Source organism: Rhinatrema bivittatum, chromosome 5, assembly GCF_901001135.1.
Source record: "Rhinatrema bivittatum chromosome 5, aRhiBiv1.1, whole genome shotgun sequence".
Classification (NCBI taxonomy): Eukaryota; Metazoa; Chordata; class Amphibia; order Gymnophiona; family Rhinatrematidae; genus Rhinatrema; species Rhinatrema bivittatum.
This window is the reverse complement of record NC_042619.1, coordinates 243,853,053-243,869,497: the sequence shown is the minus strand read 5'-3', so window position 1 is coordinate 243,869,497 and position 16,445 is coordinate 243,853,053. Positions and strand designations below refer to the sequence as shown.

Here is a 16,445-nt window from a genome sequence, read left to right as displayed (position 1 = left end):
GCCTCTGTCTGTTATGATACTCTTGGCTCACCAACTTTTCCTATCTTGATTCATTAACATTGTACTTGACTTCTAAGACGTATAAAAGATAAATATGTAACCCCTTCCTGTTTTAGTCTTTTCTTCAGTCTTATGTAATGCTTAGTTATTTTAATAATTGTTGAGTTACTCTCCATCACTGTATTCTAGCTGCAACCAGTCACTTCCCTTTCTATTGCATCTCCTTCTCTAACTACACCAGTTCATTCTCTGAGAAGAGAACCTTAAACAGTAAACAAGCATTAGAGAAGATTAACTATGACCAATTTTTATTTCTGTTGGTCAAAATAATATCATTAAAATATTCACAGATGTATGCATTACATTTTTGCTATTCTTACCTTAGAAACTAGAAAACCATCCCTGTATTCAATTAATTTCTTGGGAAAGTCAAGATCTTCTGAAGAGCCCATGTCTCTGTGACAGTCTGCATTAAATCTGATTTCATTATCTATAAAAACTGTTTTTGTACTAGAAGTGGATTAATCCAGGAGCTTAATTAACCCTGCACCTACAACATAATCCAAATGTTTTTAGGTATATCTACATAGTGAGGTCAATGCTCAAAGCAATTTAGATGGATAACTCACAAATTATCCATCTAACTCCAAGTTACTCATTTAACACAAAAACTACTCTCGGGAAGTTTTTGGCCCAGTGCAACCCTTTAAAGGCTTGCACAATCGGTGTTCATGATCACAGCAGGCTAAAATTTTGTGAATTTTCATCATTTATCATGACTTTTGATTTCTGAAAATTTTAACCCCTTGCCCCCTTCAGTTTTTGCTCCATATCTTGTACATCCTAGAATCTCCACTGGCATATTTTTGTTCCAATGAATGTCTCTTTCGATGGTCCTGATTTGTGGGTAAAAGTTTCAAAAATCAAAGGTCATCATGTAATCATTTTATTATTAGTAATGAAATGCAAGTTCCTGAGTTCAGTGCAGTGGGTACAGTAGAGAGTAGTGTGTAGTGTAGAAAGAATGAATAAAGGCAGTCATTTGTATAATAATATTTTTGTATGAGTTATGCAAGCATGTTAGAGAGAAGGAGCAAGGGTGTGATGAGTCACAGGAGAGAAAAGTCTGTAAAGGTTTGAAAATATTTTTCTGTATCTATCTTCTGTTCAAGCCTGATTAGATTGAGGATATTAGCTTCTCTAGATGGCTGTCACAGATTGTACTACCAAACCTTTGTAATAAATTGACAAAATGCAGAATTATGGTCTGTACTTAATACAGAGCATCAATTTGTGAACCAAAAACATTTATTTGCTTTCAGTTATGGAGCCTAATATAGTAAAAACATCCTGATGGCAATTCTAGGTGCTCACTTTCCCAGTAGTTCTATTAAATGTTTAGTTTTGAATACTGACGCCATACTGCATAGCATTAATAGACTACTTGAACTGCAGTGCTACTGTATATGGGATTAAGGCATAGGAATGCTTTAGTATAGAGTAAAGAAACTATTATATGTTTCATTATAATATAAACAGATTAATTTTTATATAGTCTAGGATAAGAATGAGCAATCATGGTCCACCTATGCTGAACAAATTCAGTGAAATTTTCTCATATGAAGAGATAAAATTAGTATCAATAATTTGTGTTTCAAACTAAGGAAAACATATATAAAGACATCTATACTACTAAGATTGTAACCATACATATTTTTAGAATATTATTTATGATGCAATTGTAATTAAAGCTCTTTAGAATGTGCGTAAACATTTTAGGTTTGACACATTTATGAAAGGAGACCTTCCAGCTTGGGTCATTTAAATAGGACAAAGATTTTTCTAACAGAGAGCTAAGATTCCACAGTTTTAGTACAGCCACCTAGATATTAATAAGGGTGATGATAATTGGAAATGACTTGGAGAAAAGGGCAATTGTCTATTATGAAGGTGCCAAGTCATCTTAAAATGAGAGTGAGTAGGAAAGTTGTAAGAGATAGTAAAATATTTCCAGATGCTGTTCCATAGTTGAATGCTCTTGGAACAGAGAATGAAAATGTAATGTAATGGTACATTCAACTAACATGTTCTGAACATGATTGAATAGTTTTTCTATTCTCTATGTTATAGTAGCTGAAGCAACAGCTGCAAGGGATGTACATTCGTTTTCAATGAATGTGCAATCTGCAACGTATAAGTCCCTGTTCGTTTGATTCATGGGTTTGCAAAACGCATGGCGATCCCTCACGAATGAAACATATCATATTAGTTTCATTCTTTTGGTTCGCACTGATTTCTTAGCGGCTGTTTGAATAGGAGAAGGCCATGTGGGAGTATCCATAGCAAAAACCAGCCCTTTCATGTTAGTCATAAGTGACCTCACAGCCCTGTCATAGAGTGGGTCAGACAGGTTGGCAAGGAGATGAGAATGCAACCTATCAGAGCTAAACATTTTTCTAATGCAGCCAATCGCTGCTCTCTCTCAGTGCTCTGTGATGCTGTTCCTGCTGATGCTGTACTATTTATAAATTAAGCACGCGGTGTGCCACACACGTTTTTCGGGTGTTGTCTGGGGAGGTGGCTTTACTCAGAGCTAGTCTGAGTGGCTCAAATCTGTATTCAATTGCTATTGCTGCTTGTGCTTGCTACTTTGATAGAATTTTCCATTGAAAAAGATATTTGTTCGTTATTGCTGCTGTGCCAGCCAGGCTATTTAACTCCACTTTTTTTTTTATTGAACTCAGAGCGTCTCTCTGTCTCTCCCACTGAAACAAGCTGCCAGCAGTGGCATTTTGCTGCTGATCTTACCCCCCTGGGGTAGGTTGCAGGCAGGGTTTGGGTGGTGTGGGTGGGAGATAGTGTGGGTTGGTATTTTCAAACAAGAAGGAGCATCACAATTGTGCTTGCTCAGGCTTCCAGTCTTTTCTTTGCAGTTTCATTTTTTTGTGCACACAGAGCAGTCTCAGTTGTAGTGTATATCAAGGCACTGCACTGTGTCTGTGAGTAGTTTTCCAGACTCACATATATTGGTACAGCAGTGTTCTTTTAATCCAAACCTCCAGTAGGCATCTTCTGGAGTTAAAATTTTGTTGGGTGCACATACAGCAGTCTCAGTTGTAGTGTACACTACAGCAAGGCACTGCACTATGCGTCTGTGTGTAGTTTTCCAGACTCACATATATTGGTACAGAGGTGTTCATTCACCAATAAAGAAATAATTGTTTTAATTAAATCCCTAGTAGGCAGTAACATTAAATCCATGATGTCAGGGAAAGGTAGACAAGTTATTGGGTCTGGCAGAGGAGGCACTTCAAAAGGCAGTGCCAGTCCCCCATTAAAGTTAAAAAGGGAGCTGTTCTAATCTAAAATCTCTGGAGGGGCAGGCAGTTCCATCCGGAAATAACTGAAATTTAAAGATGATGCACTGCCACCACCTGTATCTGACCCTGTTGTTTTGGAGGTGAGGGAAGGGGAGGCTGAGTCACGCAAGACAAAAGGGCGAGACCCAAAAGCAGCAGTGCGACAGCAGACTCTAGTTAGCGCTGAAAATGTAGCTTCTGATTCTGATGGAGAATCATTTTGTGTGGGATTCTCATCATCAGAAATGGAAGAAGTAAAGCTGAAGAAGGTTTAGGGGGATTAGTTAGTTGTGTCTTAACCTCCACTTCAGTGCTGAAGGGGAGAGATGAAACTGATGATGTTGAGGAGGAAGAGCAGCCAGCACAGGCACAGAGTGTGACTGATGCCCCTGGCATTGCTTCTCAGAGTGCACCCACTACTTCAACTCCAGTACCAGCATTCACACCGAAGGCTAAAGAGAAGGGATCACGAAAGAAATCTGTGATCTAGAGCCATTTTAAAGTGACAGAGGACCCGCATTTTGCTCACTGTAATTACCGTGCCAGGGCTATTAGCAGAGGCAAGCAAATGGGACATCTAACTACTTTTGGCATGATGCATCATATGCAGAAGCAACACCCAACAGTACTGCCATCTGGGGATGGTGGCAGTACCAGTCAGAGGACCCCTTTCTCCAGGCAGCATAAAGTGGTTGAAAAGGAGCAGAGTCATCCCACGCCCTCAGCCCCTTCTAGCAGTCAGGTGGCAGGCCAGCAGCCCCCTGCCATGTGTCAGAAGCAACAACTCACCATGGAGGAAATGGGGTGGTGTTCAGTAACGCTATCCCGGGGAAAGAGGCAGGCAGCCTCAAAAGCTGTAACCAGGAGCATTGAGGAAATGATTGCCCTTGATGACTAGCCCTTGCAGGTAGTGGAGAATATGGGTTTCAAGCATTTGCTGAAGGTCTTAGTTCCAAATTACAAAGTCCTCTCCAGAACCACATTTAGCAGAAAGGTCATCCCCAGTCTGTACAACCAGTATCGCAGTTTCATCCAAGCGCTGCTAGCTAAGACATAGGAGAGTGTGCATTCCACCTGTGATATCTGGACCACCATTAATGCTGCACACTCTTACTTCTCCCTGACAGCACACTGGTGGGACCTGGTTGAGGCAGGGGCAGGCAGCAGCTCTATTAGTGAACAAGTGTCAGGGTGAAGGTGGGCTTTACTGCACACCCACCTGACGGATGAGGCCCATACCTTAGCCAATATTATAGCATGCTTGAGACAGATGCTGTCGAGCTGGCAGCTACACCAGTGAGACAGGAATCTTCAGGCAGGGTTCTTTGTCACTGAGAATGGTGCAAACATGGTAAAGGCAATATGCTACAAGCGCTTTCATCTCCAAAGCAATCAACAATAACAACCCTCACAAAACTCCATGGTACAACCCAGAGCTGAAAAACACCAAAACACTACTCAGACAAGCAGAAATAAGCTGGAGAAGACATCCTATTCCACCCCATCTCGATAGATACAAAACGTTACTTCACATTTACGGAACTGACACCAACAAAGCTAAGCGAGAATTCTATGAGAAGAAAATCCATCAATACCAATACAACCACAGAGCCCTATTTGACCTCGTCACCAAACTGACGCAACCCAGTCACCATCCTCCCACCACAGGCAACAACACAAAGACATGCAAGGAACTGACCCACTTCTTCTCAGATAAAATTACAAAACACAAACAAGGAACTCACAATCCCACCCAACACCACATACCCCACCTGATCCAACTTTGAACCTATTGCCTCAACCGAAGTAAAGAAAATCATTCAAAAAATAAACCCAGCCATACATCCCCTCGACCCCATCCCTGTCAAGATACTCAAATTCATAACAGATCTCATCGCCATACCCATTGCTGACATAATAAACACTTCCCTTGAACAAGGTATCTTCCCTGAAGCCCTGAAATGCGTAATAATCAAACCCATTCTCAAAAAACCAAATCTAAACCCCTCCGACCCTGCCAGCTACAGACCCATCTCAAATCTGCCATTCATATCCAAAATCATAGAGAAACGTGAATCTCCTACTCTCTGAACACCTGGAAAACCATAACATACTGTACCCCACTCAACACGGTTTCCAGAAATCTCTCAGCACCGAGACCCTCCTCTTATCCCTCACAGACACAGCCCTAAGAGATATCGACACCGGCCACTCCTACCTTCTGGTACTACTGGACATCTCTGCCACATTCGATACCGTAAACCACGACATACTACTAACCCGACTCACTGAGATTGGGCTAGGTGAAAACACTCTCAAATAGTTTAGCTCCTACCTATCTAACAGATCCTACAAAGTTCACCTCAACAACTGCGAATCAAAACAATTCCCACTCCCCCACGCCATACCTCAAGGATCATCACTTTCCTCCACCCTGTTCAACATATATATGCTCCTCCTCTGCAAACTCCTCTCTAGCCTGGACCTTTCTTGTTACATCTATGCAGATGATGTCCAGATTCTACTCCCCCATCAAAGAAAACATACCAAACACCATCTCATTTTGGGAATCCCTCTCCATCCAAATAAAAAACCTCCTTACTCAGATATCACGTACTCTTAACCACCAAAAAACAGAAATTCTACACATCTCTAACAAAACCACCACAAAGACCAACCAAGACTCCGTACCCACACAACCAAACATCAAATTCACCAATGAAGTAAAAGACCTTGGAATCACTCTGGATTCTGAACTCAACATGAAAAAGCATATCAACTTAACAATCAAAGAGGGCTATTATAAACTTCAAGTCCTCAAAAAACTCAAACCCCTATTATTCAACCACGATTACCGCACAGTACTACAGTCCCTCATACTCTCCAAACTGGACTACTGTAATTCCCTCCTCCTTGGCCTCCCTGCATCCTCCAAACTCCTCCAGCTTCTGCAAAACGCAGCAGCCAGATCCCTCACAAACAACAATCACTCCTCACACATCATCCCCATACTAAAAGAACTCCATTGGCTCCCCGTAACGTACAGGTCACAATACAAAATCCTCACCCTCCTGCACAAAACCATCAACAATGAAAAAAATCAAATGGCTAAAGGACACCCCTCTCCCCATTTAATACCAGAGAAACCTGTGATCCCAAAACACTCACCATCCCTCACCCAAAATTAGCTCATCTCACCTCCACCAGAGAACGCACCATCTCGGTAGCGGGCCCCGCCCTCTGGAACAAGCTGCCCACCCAACTAAGACTAGAACCCTCCATCCAATCATTCAAAAAATACCTAAAAACCTGGCTATTCCGTAAAGCCTACCAGCACACAGACTAATTCCTCCCCCCCTTTTCCCCTACCCCTCAACACACCCACTAAACCCCCCTCCCATGCCCCCTAGCAGCTCCCTCTAACCCTTCCCCTGAACAATCGAAGATTCCTATGCATACTGTTATTATGCCTCACAGTTACTATCTTTCAATGCTTCAATTTTAATATTACCATGCTTTCAATGTTAATATATACCAATAATAAGACCATTAGTCTCAACTTAAAATGGTTATAAATTATTGTGCATTAACTATAATATACCCTAGCCTTAAGTTCTTTTATGCCCTCATTGTTATAAAGTTAAAATGTTACAATGTACCCGACCCTTAAATTCTTTTTATGCCCTCAATGTTATAAAGTTATAATGTAACAATGTAAAAATAATAAGACACCCTAGTCTTATTATTTCATTAGTTATAATGTAAACCGATGTGATATATTCCAATGAATGTCGGTATATAAAAACAAATAAATAAATAAAATAAATCAGATGTTTTGCACACACTCTGCATCTGGTAGTGATGTCAGCTGTGGGGTTGGAGTCCAATCACCAAGAGAATGAATACCTGCATATGTTAATACACAAGTAAAGGAACATAGCAGCGCACTTCCACAGAAGTGTGAAGGCGGGGCAGGTTCTCCAACAAAAGCAGACTGATGTGGAGATGCCTCACAAGCATCTCATTCAAGACATTGGCACCCGGTGGAATTCCACCTATATGATGCTGCAGAGGTTAGTGGAGCAGCAGACACCCCTTCATGAACTTTCTGCGTAAATGGACATAGGTGTGCAGAGTCCCCTAGGGCAGGGGTCCCCAACCACCGGTCCGCGGACCGGGACCGGGCCGTGGGAGTTTCTTGCCGGTCCGCAGCGCCGCCAAGCACCGGCAGGTGTGTCGCGCGCTCCCGGTCTCTCCCGCTGCTCTTTCCCTGCTGCCGTTGCCGCTGGGCTATCAGCACGTTCAAGCCCAGCGGGAACGGCAGCGGTGCAAAAAAAAAAAGCTGTGGCATCCGCGGCTGGCCTTTTCTTCTTCCCGCCCCCTCCCTCTGACCCGGAACAGGAAGTGGTGCGCGGTGCGCGGGAAGGAGAAAGAGCCGTGCCGCATGAAAAAATAGCAGCGGCGACAGCAGCATCGGCCCCCGAGCAATCGAAGCAGCTGATAATAGGTAAAGGAGACAGCAGCGTGAGCCTCCCGCGGCCGATGGGATTCTTCTTTCTTGGCCTGCGGGGGCTGGAGGAGGAGGTGGTGCAGCTACCGTTTGTGCTCGGTGGGGGGGGGGGGGGGGAAGTGAGTGAGAGAAAGAGAGAGAAGCAGGCAGCCAGCATGTGTGTGATTGACTGGTCAGAGAGCTGATGTGTGTGTGTGTGTGTGTATGTGAGAGACAATGAAAGTGATTGCTCAGGGAGATGACTGATGTGTATGTGAGAGTGTGAGACATTAGTCAGGGAGGTGACTGATGTGTGTGTGTGAGAGAGAAAAAGCATGGAAGTGAGAAGTCTGGGTATGTGAGAAAGCATGGGCGTAAGAAGCCTGGTGTTGTGGGGGTGAAAGAAAGCATGGGAGTGAGAAACCTGGGTGAGTGTGCATCCATGAGAGAGAGAGAGACTGCTTGGTAAGGTGACGGTGTGTGTGAGAGAAAAAGACTGGTGTGTGTGAATGTGAGAGAATGTGATTCAGGGAATGAGAAGCCTGTGCACGTGGAGAGTGAGCATGGAAATGAGAGAGACTGGTGTGTGTGTAACAGAGAGAAAGTGATTATGGGAATGAGAAGCCTGTGCATGTGAAGAGAAGTGAGCATGGGAGTGAGAAACCTGGGTGTGTGTGAGACACAGCATAGGAGGGAGAAGCCTGTATATCTGAAAGAGAACATGGGAGTGTGAAGCCTGTGTGTGTGTGTGTATGCATGAGCGAGATCAGGTGACTGGTGTGTGTGTGTGTGTGTGTGTGTGTGTGTGTGTGTATGTGTGAGAGAGAGGGAGAGAGAAATAAAGTGATTATGGGAATGAGAAGCCTGTTCATGTGAAGAGTGAGCATGGGAGTGAGAAACCTGGGTGTGTGTGAGACACATCATGGGAGGGAGAAGCCTGTATATCTGAAAGAGAACATGGGAGTGAGAGACTGGTGAGTAGTGTGTGTGAGAGAGAGAGACAGAGAAAGTGATTATGAGAGTGAGAAGCCCATATATGTAAGTAGAACACGGGAGTGGGAAGCCTGTGTGTGTGTGTGTGTGTGTGTGTGTGTGTGTATGGCATGAGAGAAACTGTTCAGGAAGGTGACTGGTGTGTTTGTGTGCCAAAGACTGTTTGGGAGATGATTGGTGTGCGAGAGACAGAAACTGGTCATGGGGGCATGACTGGTATGGTGTGTGTGTGAGTCATGGGCACTAAGGAAGAGGACCATAAGTATAGAGCTTAGCTTTTACTGCTGCTTCTGGTGTGTGCCACGGCCTCCAGGGAAGGGGAGTAGGACAGCTGCTGGAGGGGGTAAGTAAAAGTGGCTTTTTAAGTTTATTTTTCTTGACTGCCATTTTAATTGTGTGATGTCTCCTTTTCTGAAATATTTTATTGGTGTTTGGAGAATGTTTAATAGTTTTTATGAGTTTTTAATTGTTGGATGTTATTCTGTTCATAGCTGTTTTGAAACATTTATTCTGCTTATTAGTATAGTTTTACAATTATTTCTGTGTGGGGATCTATAGCTGCTTGCTAGCTCTGTTTTCCTAATAACCTAATAAGAGGTGTATTGGTTTTTAGGACCTGATTTAATATTTGTAGTGTTGCCATTTCATAGATAGGGTTGCTGCTGTTTGAGTGTATTCCATAATACAGGTGTAACTGTGTGCAGATTAGTTTATGTGCATTACTACAGATCCTGGGAGTATGTTAGGTTGGTTCTGTGTCTGTTACCGAGATGAAATATTTTGCTAGCATGTAAGCGTTTGTATCGGTCTTATTTGTTGTGTTTTCTCAAGAGTACATGCATTGGTGGTAAACTGCTGTCTTTTCATAAGTAGGGCTATTGAGCCTGGAAGTAGAAGGAGTTTGAGTTACTGTTACTGAGATGTCACCAGAACCAGAATATCTTTTTTGTAGGGTGAGTTATATGGGGAATGCCATAATTCTGCTTTACATCCATTATTGTGGGTCAGGGGGGTTCCCATGGATACAAACTGTACTTTTACATCTAGCCCCATGACGATCATGGGTCAGTGTGCCATGCATATGAGAACCTATGGTGAGTTGAGTCACATTCACATTATAAATGTCATAATTAAATGATAAGTGTGCACTAAAATCCAACTCCCCTCCATAACCCCGCCCTCATATGACCAAAGCCCCGCCCCCCTGCCCCGCCCTGCCGGGCCATGGAAAAATGATCTTGCTTGAAGCCGGTCCCTGGTGCAAAAAAGGTTGGGGACCACTGCCCTAGGGCATCATGATTGGTTAGTCATGAGTTAGTTGGTAAAAATCCTGCAGCCTTCAAGAATGCCATGGAGGAGCTGAGTTCCAGAAGTGCCACCTTGGCTGACATCATCCCTATAGTTCATTTTCTGGAGGAAACTTTGGAGGGCTTTAAACAGGAAGAGGGAATGACAGCAGAGGTGCTGCATTGTCTGGACTTTTTGCAGACGCAGGTCCAAGAGAGGTTAAGACCTTTAACAAAAGACCTCACATACATGCTCACCACAGTCTGTGATCCCCGTATGAAAGGGAAACTCGCCCTACAGTCCGATTGTCTCACAGTTATGAAGGACCTGCTGTTAGTAAAAGTCCGTGAACAGGAGCGCCATAGGCAGAGACAGATTAGGCATGAAGCAGAGGAGAAAACAGTGGGCACTTCAGAGAATACTGCAAGCCCAAACAGAAGCAGCACTCTGTAAGCGACAGCTAGTACTTCCTCCTCCACTTCAGTATGCCAAAGCCATGTTGCCCCTAAAAAAGCATCTGGAATGGGCTAGAGCAAAAGCAGCTGGCAAGAAGGACTCTCAGCCCACCCAAGCAAAGGAGACACCAGCACAAATGTCAGTGACACAGTATCTCACAGAGCCCATAGGGGACATGCAGACAGATCTGCTGGCATATTGAACACACAAGTCCACTGTCTGGCCACACCTAGCCAAAGTGGCTCAGCGATATCTGTCATGTCCACCAACCAGTGTGCTCAGTGAACGTGTATTTTCAATGACAGGGGATATCATGAGCCCTCATCGCTCAAGGCTGGCACCAGAGTTGATGGAAATGCTAGTGTTTTTGAAAATAAACATGCCTTTGCTTGGGTTTCCAGATTTTTCCTGTGAATAGCAAGATGAATAAAAGCAATTTAAAACCTTGCAGCAGCTCCAACTGCCTCATATGCTCCAGATAATATCAGCACATGTACCTGACCTCAACTGCTGTGCCTGTCTGTCCACTGTCCAGCCTTGACGTCACTACAAGGGCCGTGACCCCAAACGCTGTGCCTGTCTGTCCAGCCCTTACGTAACTACAAGGGCCTGACCTTAACTGATGTGCCTGCCCATTCAGCCCTTACATCACTACAAAGGCCTGACCTCAAACGCTGTGCCTGCCTGACCAGTCCTTATGTCACTACAACGGCCTGACCTAAAACACTGTGCCTGTCTGTCCAGCTAGGAGCTTGGATATTTCATATGCTCAATAGTTTTCATGACTTTCATAATATGCGGTGAAGAGCCAAGAGAAAGGAAGTGCTTAAGATTCAGTATCCAGTTAAGAAAAAACTGTTTATTAATTTGTACTAATTCTAGAGGGCTTCTGTATTATACTATATTGTTCTCTGGGAGGTGCTATTACAATCTATCTCTTTTTCTAGATATTAACATTGCTGTACTAATTTGTTGGGGTTTATGTAAGTCTCAAAAAAATATCTCTAGATTTAATTAGATACTGCTGTCACTAAAATCTCTCTTTATTTGGAAATAACTGCCACTAAACTCTTTGTCTAGATATTGATATTGGTGCATAAATTTGCTGTGGGCTTCATTTAAGGCAAAAGAAAAAGTTTCCAGAAGTGTCTTGCTGGAATTAGCTTGGAGGTGGGAGACTCTGAGCCTAGCAGGGGTCTATCAGGTCCTTAGTCTGCTGTGATAAGCCAGGAGACAGGAAGAACTAAAGCTTCTTGTGACCAGCTAAGTAAAATAGTTTAACTTAGCAAGCCAATCTGGGGGAGGGTCTTTTGAAACTCAATTGCAGATACAGGATCCTGAGAACAATCTTCACCAAGTGTTAACTGTTTAACTCCCACCCACCCTGCCCCTCTACCCACCCACCCCTGGGGTTGATTTTCTGATATAGTCTACCTGAAAACATAATTGGAAACAATAATAGGTTGGAAATTTGGTAATTCCTCAGGTGTTATCCTTGAAATTTACCAAAATGAGGACTATCCAATGCAACCATTGTGGAGTCTTTATTTTGAGGGAAATCATCTGGAAACTTAGGGCTTGCCCCATTTGTTCAGAACTCTCTTCCCTGAAAAAGGAGCTGAAGCTAAAGCTGAATTGGTGGCCATAAAGAAAGTTTCACCCACTTCACAGTATTCAGTAATTAATTCCTCATTACCACAGAAAAATTAAAACTCAAGGAAAAAGAAGTTTACAGTGGGCTCAGGTATGATAAATCCTGTGACCCATAGACACCCATTCTACACAATAGTGCAGCCTTCAGGTCTACCCCCACCCCACACACACACACACACACACACACACTTACACAGAGCATTAAAGAACCCAAAAATCAATGGGATTACTGTGGGCTCTGGTAGAGTAAGATCAGTGATGTGGAAACACATGCTCTTTCAAGTGACACCATTGTGTCCATCAGTCGCCGACGGCTGTGACCACTCTGCCTTACCTCTTTTCTTCCCTTTTCCTACTCCTTGGGCAAGATGGCTGCCTCCGGTGCCGAGTGCCGAGGGCCTCAGCGTCTCCAGCTCAGCATGGGCATTCCAGTCCGCTATGCTCATTCCCAGGGCCTCCTAAGGCGCGCGTGCGCACACGTTGCCTACGCTCAAATACATGCCATGGCGGTGTCACGTTGCCTACGCTCAAATACATGTCATGCGGTGGGGACGCCCCTGAGGAGGAGAATCTGGAGGGGATGCCCACGAGAAGGAGAATCTGGAGAATCTGGAGTGATGTAGGACGCCCCCGAGAAGGAGAATCTGGAGAATCTGGAGTGATGTAGGACATGATAGGAGCTATGTTTTTAGGAATATTTTTAGGATTAATAGAATTTTTATGTAGAGAGGGATAGTTTTAAGTTTTTATACTGTATGTTATTTTACTAAATATGATGTTTCTAATTTTATTTGTTGTGAACCGTTTCGATAGATTCTGAGCGACGGTATATAAAAAAATGATAAATAAATAGATAAATAAATAAATAAATAAATGCCTCCGGGTATTTAAAGCCTCCGCTTCGCTACCATCGTTGAGTTAGCAAGGACTTCAGTTTAGCTACTCTGACTGCTCTAAGATGCACGCTTAGGCGCCTCTCTTCACTCCAGGCCTCGCTCTTTACGAAGCTCTAGGCACACACTCCTCGGGGGTCTCTCGCTTCCAACTCCCTTCGGGACCTCTACTAACTAGACAACCGCTCCCTGGAGGTCTCTCTCTCTCTTTCTATTTCAGGATCTCTGGACTATCATGTTCTCACTCCTCGATGGCCTATCAGTCTGTGCATCCTGCATCTCAGACCTTCGGTCCCACCATCTTTATTACCAGGAAGACACCTACACTACGCTCCTGTGAGTACATCTATGATCCGGTGCTCCAACTCCACCACCAGACTCGGCGTTACCCGCACTGTGGGCTCCCACATATCGGAACATCTGGGTGAGACTCGAACATCAGAGACTGTTGAACGTATTGGCACCTCACAGACTGCAGTGCCTTACCTTCCTGCTTCATACCATCTATCTACAGCAGTACAATAAAGCCTTCCATCTACTACGTGTCTGCTATCTGAGTTTAGCCTATTGCTGTGGTTCCCCACAGGGTCCCTCCCCGTGGGAGGAGTCATCTCCACAATGATCAAGGGTCCACACAATGCCACAAACACAATAGACACAAGTTCAAAACACCTTCTCTCTACTACCTAATGATGAAGCTCTTGTGGAAGACATTGAAATGGTATCTGAAATGAAAGAAGAAACCCAATGCATACAGAAATTCCAAAATTCAATCAATACAATCAATAACCAAATGAAAAAGCTCATTGTGCTGGGTGACTCTGTCATCAGAGGCACTAATTTGGGAATTCTTTTAGAGGGAAACACTACAGTTATAAGCCTTCCAGGATCATCGGCCAGCAGAAATGCTATTCAAATAGTCAAAGTGATCAAAGAAGAAAGCAAAGACTCTAAAGTTGATATTATCATCCATCTGGGAACCAATGACCTTGCTAGAAACAGCATCCAAGAGGTAGAGAAAGATTTCTAGTTTCTAGCTAAGCCGATTAGCCACATGGTGACAACCATTGCCTTTTCAGAAGTGTTACCTGTTCATGGAAAGGGGAAGGAGAGGCTAAACCATATTAATAACTTCAATGTATGGCTAAAATCCTGGTGTAGGGAACAAAGTTTTGGATTTATTGGGGGCTGGGACTGTGTATGGAACAGTAAAAAGCTCGTTGTCAAAGATGGCTTACATCTGTCTGTGACAAACCAGAAAAAATCAATATGCCACTGCTACAGCGATTATAACTATAATCAATAAATCATGAGCTGTTGCTCAATCGCTGGAATAACGTGTATTTTCTTAAATGGAATGTTTGAAGTGAATTTTAAAAGAATTATTTAAAATAAAGATTTTTGTGACATCTGCTTTATACAGTATACGTGTAGGTTAATTTGATGTTTATGTGTTAATTTATTGAAAATATAAAGGAATTGGAGGAAAGTTTCATATAAACTCGTTGGTGTCTCCGCACCACGGTTGTGTGGTGTTATAATCATTAACTGTCCCCCTCCTCCTGTGAAAGTTTTTTATAAAAAGTTTTTTTTACTGAAATTACTTCACCTCTGTAACCTCTTCCGTGTAGTGAGCATCAAATTATTTATATACCATGACTGTACTTAATATGGAGAGCTGTAAACTCTCTACTATAAACTATGTACTGTAAAGGAGTAAAGTTCAGACTTCCCTTTAGGATGTTGGTTATACTGTCCAGTTTCCAACGATGGTCCCGACACAGCCGATCCGTGTTTCAGACTGGTTGTCTTTCCTCAGGGATGTTGAGCGTTATAATACAACCAACTTTTAAGGAATCTGGATGAACTCCATTGAAAAAGTCCTCTGGTGGTCTTAAATGAATGACTCTTGACGGAGTTGCTCTGGCTCCGTCGCCGGAAGAGTGATTTGTGTATTGTGCAGGACCCTTTTTATGTGTCAGCGGAAGAGCAAGATTTAACCAATGACCGTGTGGGGGCTTACTGACGTAATGACGCCGACCTGATGGAAAACTTGTGTATGGAGCAACCACCGTGCTTTCCGACCTGACAGGAAACTTGGTGTCAAACTCGCATTGAACGCCCTTAAATGCCATATTAGAGAGTTTAATCAAAAGCTACTGCGACCGGATTCCTTTGTAAGACACCCTTAATGCTGACTATACTTTTTCACATGTCCCGGGATCTATATGTTAAATAATCACTGGAGAATTTTATTGATATTAAACATGAACTATTATAACAAGGAGTTCCAGTTTAAATCGTCATTCATTCCCCGTGGGGCTGATGTGGTTAGGGTAAAAATCCAGAATGCTTCACGTTGATTAAGTAGAGCCCTATTGTCCCCGCCCCTGGGCGGGGCTTCCAGAAGCTCCAATACCGTCCATTTCAGATCAGCAATGGTGTGTCCCCTATCTGTCAGATGTTGCTCCATTGGTGCCGTCATTTTTGCTGTATTAAATCTGGACTTGTGCTCTCCCAGTCTCACCTTAACTGGTCTCGAGGTGCGGCCTATGTATAGCTGGGGGCACGGACAGATAATGACGTAAACTACGTTGCTAGATAGGCAGTTTGTGTTGTGCTTACGCCAAAATTTATATCCCGAAACGGGATCCTCCCATACAATTCCTTGAATGGTTTGTGCACACCATATGCAATTGCCACATGGTTGATGGCCCACTAGCGTCTCTTCTCGTTTGACGGTATTAATCTGTGCGTGGACTGTATGGTCTCTTATATTTCTGCCCCGGGACATGGCAAATGTGGGCACTTCTTGAAATATATCGTTTGTTGACAAGATGTGCCAATGTCGCCGTATGGCTGATTTGATTATATTGGATGCATCAGATTGCTTTAATACGCAAGTCAACCGTGTTTCCTGTTTGCTAGGTTTGTACTATAGTAACGTGTTGCGATCACTGTACTTTGCTCTTTTATATGCTGCATTGATGGCTTTGTGAGGATAACCTCGTGCCAGGAATCTATTTGCCAAGATATCCGCTTGAGTTTCAAAATCCCTGTCTGTGGAACAGATGCGTTTAGCTCTGAAGTATTGACTGACTGGGAGACCCATTTTGAAACTGTGTGAGTGATGACTGGTGAACCTCAAAAGATTGTTCCGGTCTGTGGATTTCCGATATATGGTAGTGAATGGTCTCCCGTGTTCTATTTTTATGGATACATCCAAAAAAGTTAAAGTAGTTTTTGAGAACTGTGATGTAAACTGTAGATTTGGATCTACTGTATTGATCCATTCTAGGAAGTATGTAGCTGGGT

The 16,445-nt window shown here is 43.3% G+C and overlaps 1 pseudogene; it reads right to left on the bottom strand.

Annotated features, from left to right (window-relative positions):
• The window catches only part of LOC115092611, a 67,956-nt pseudogene extending 67,401 nt beyond the window's left edge, over positions 1-555 (bottom strand).
• Positions 556-16,445: the final 15,890 nt, after the last annotated feature.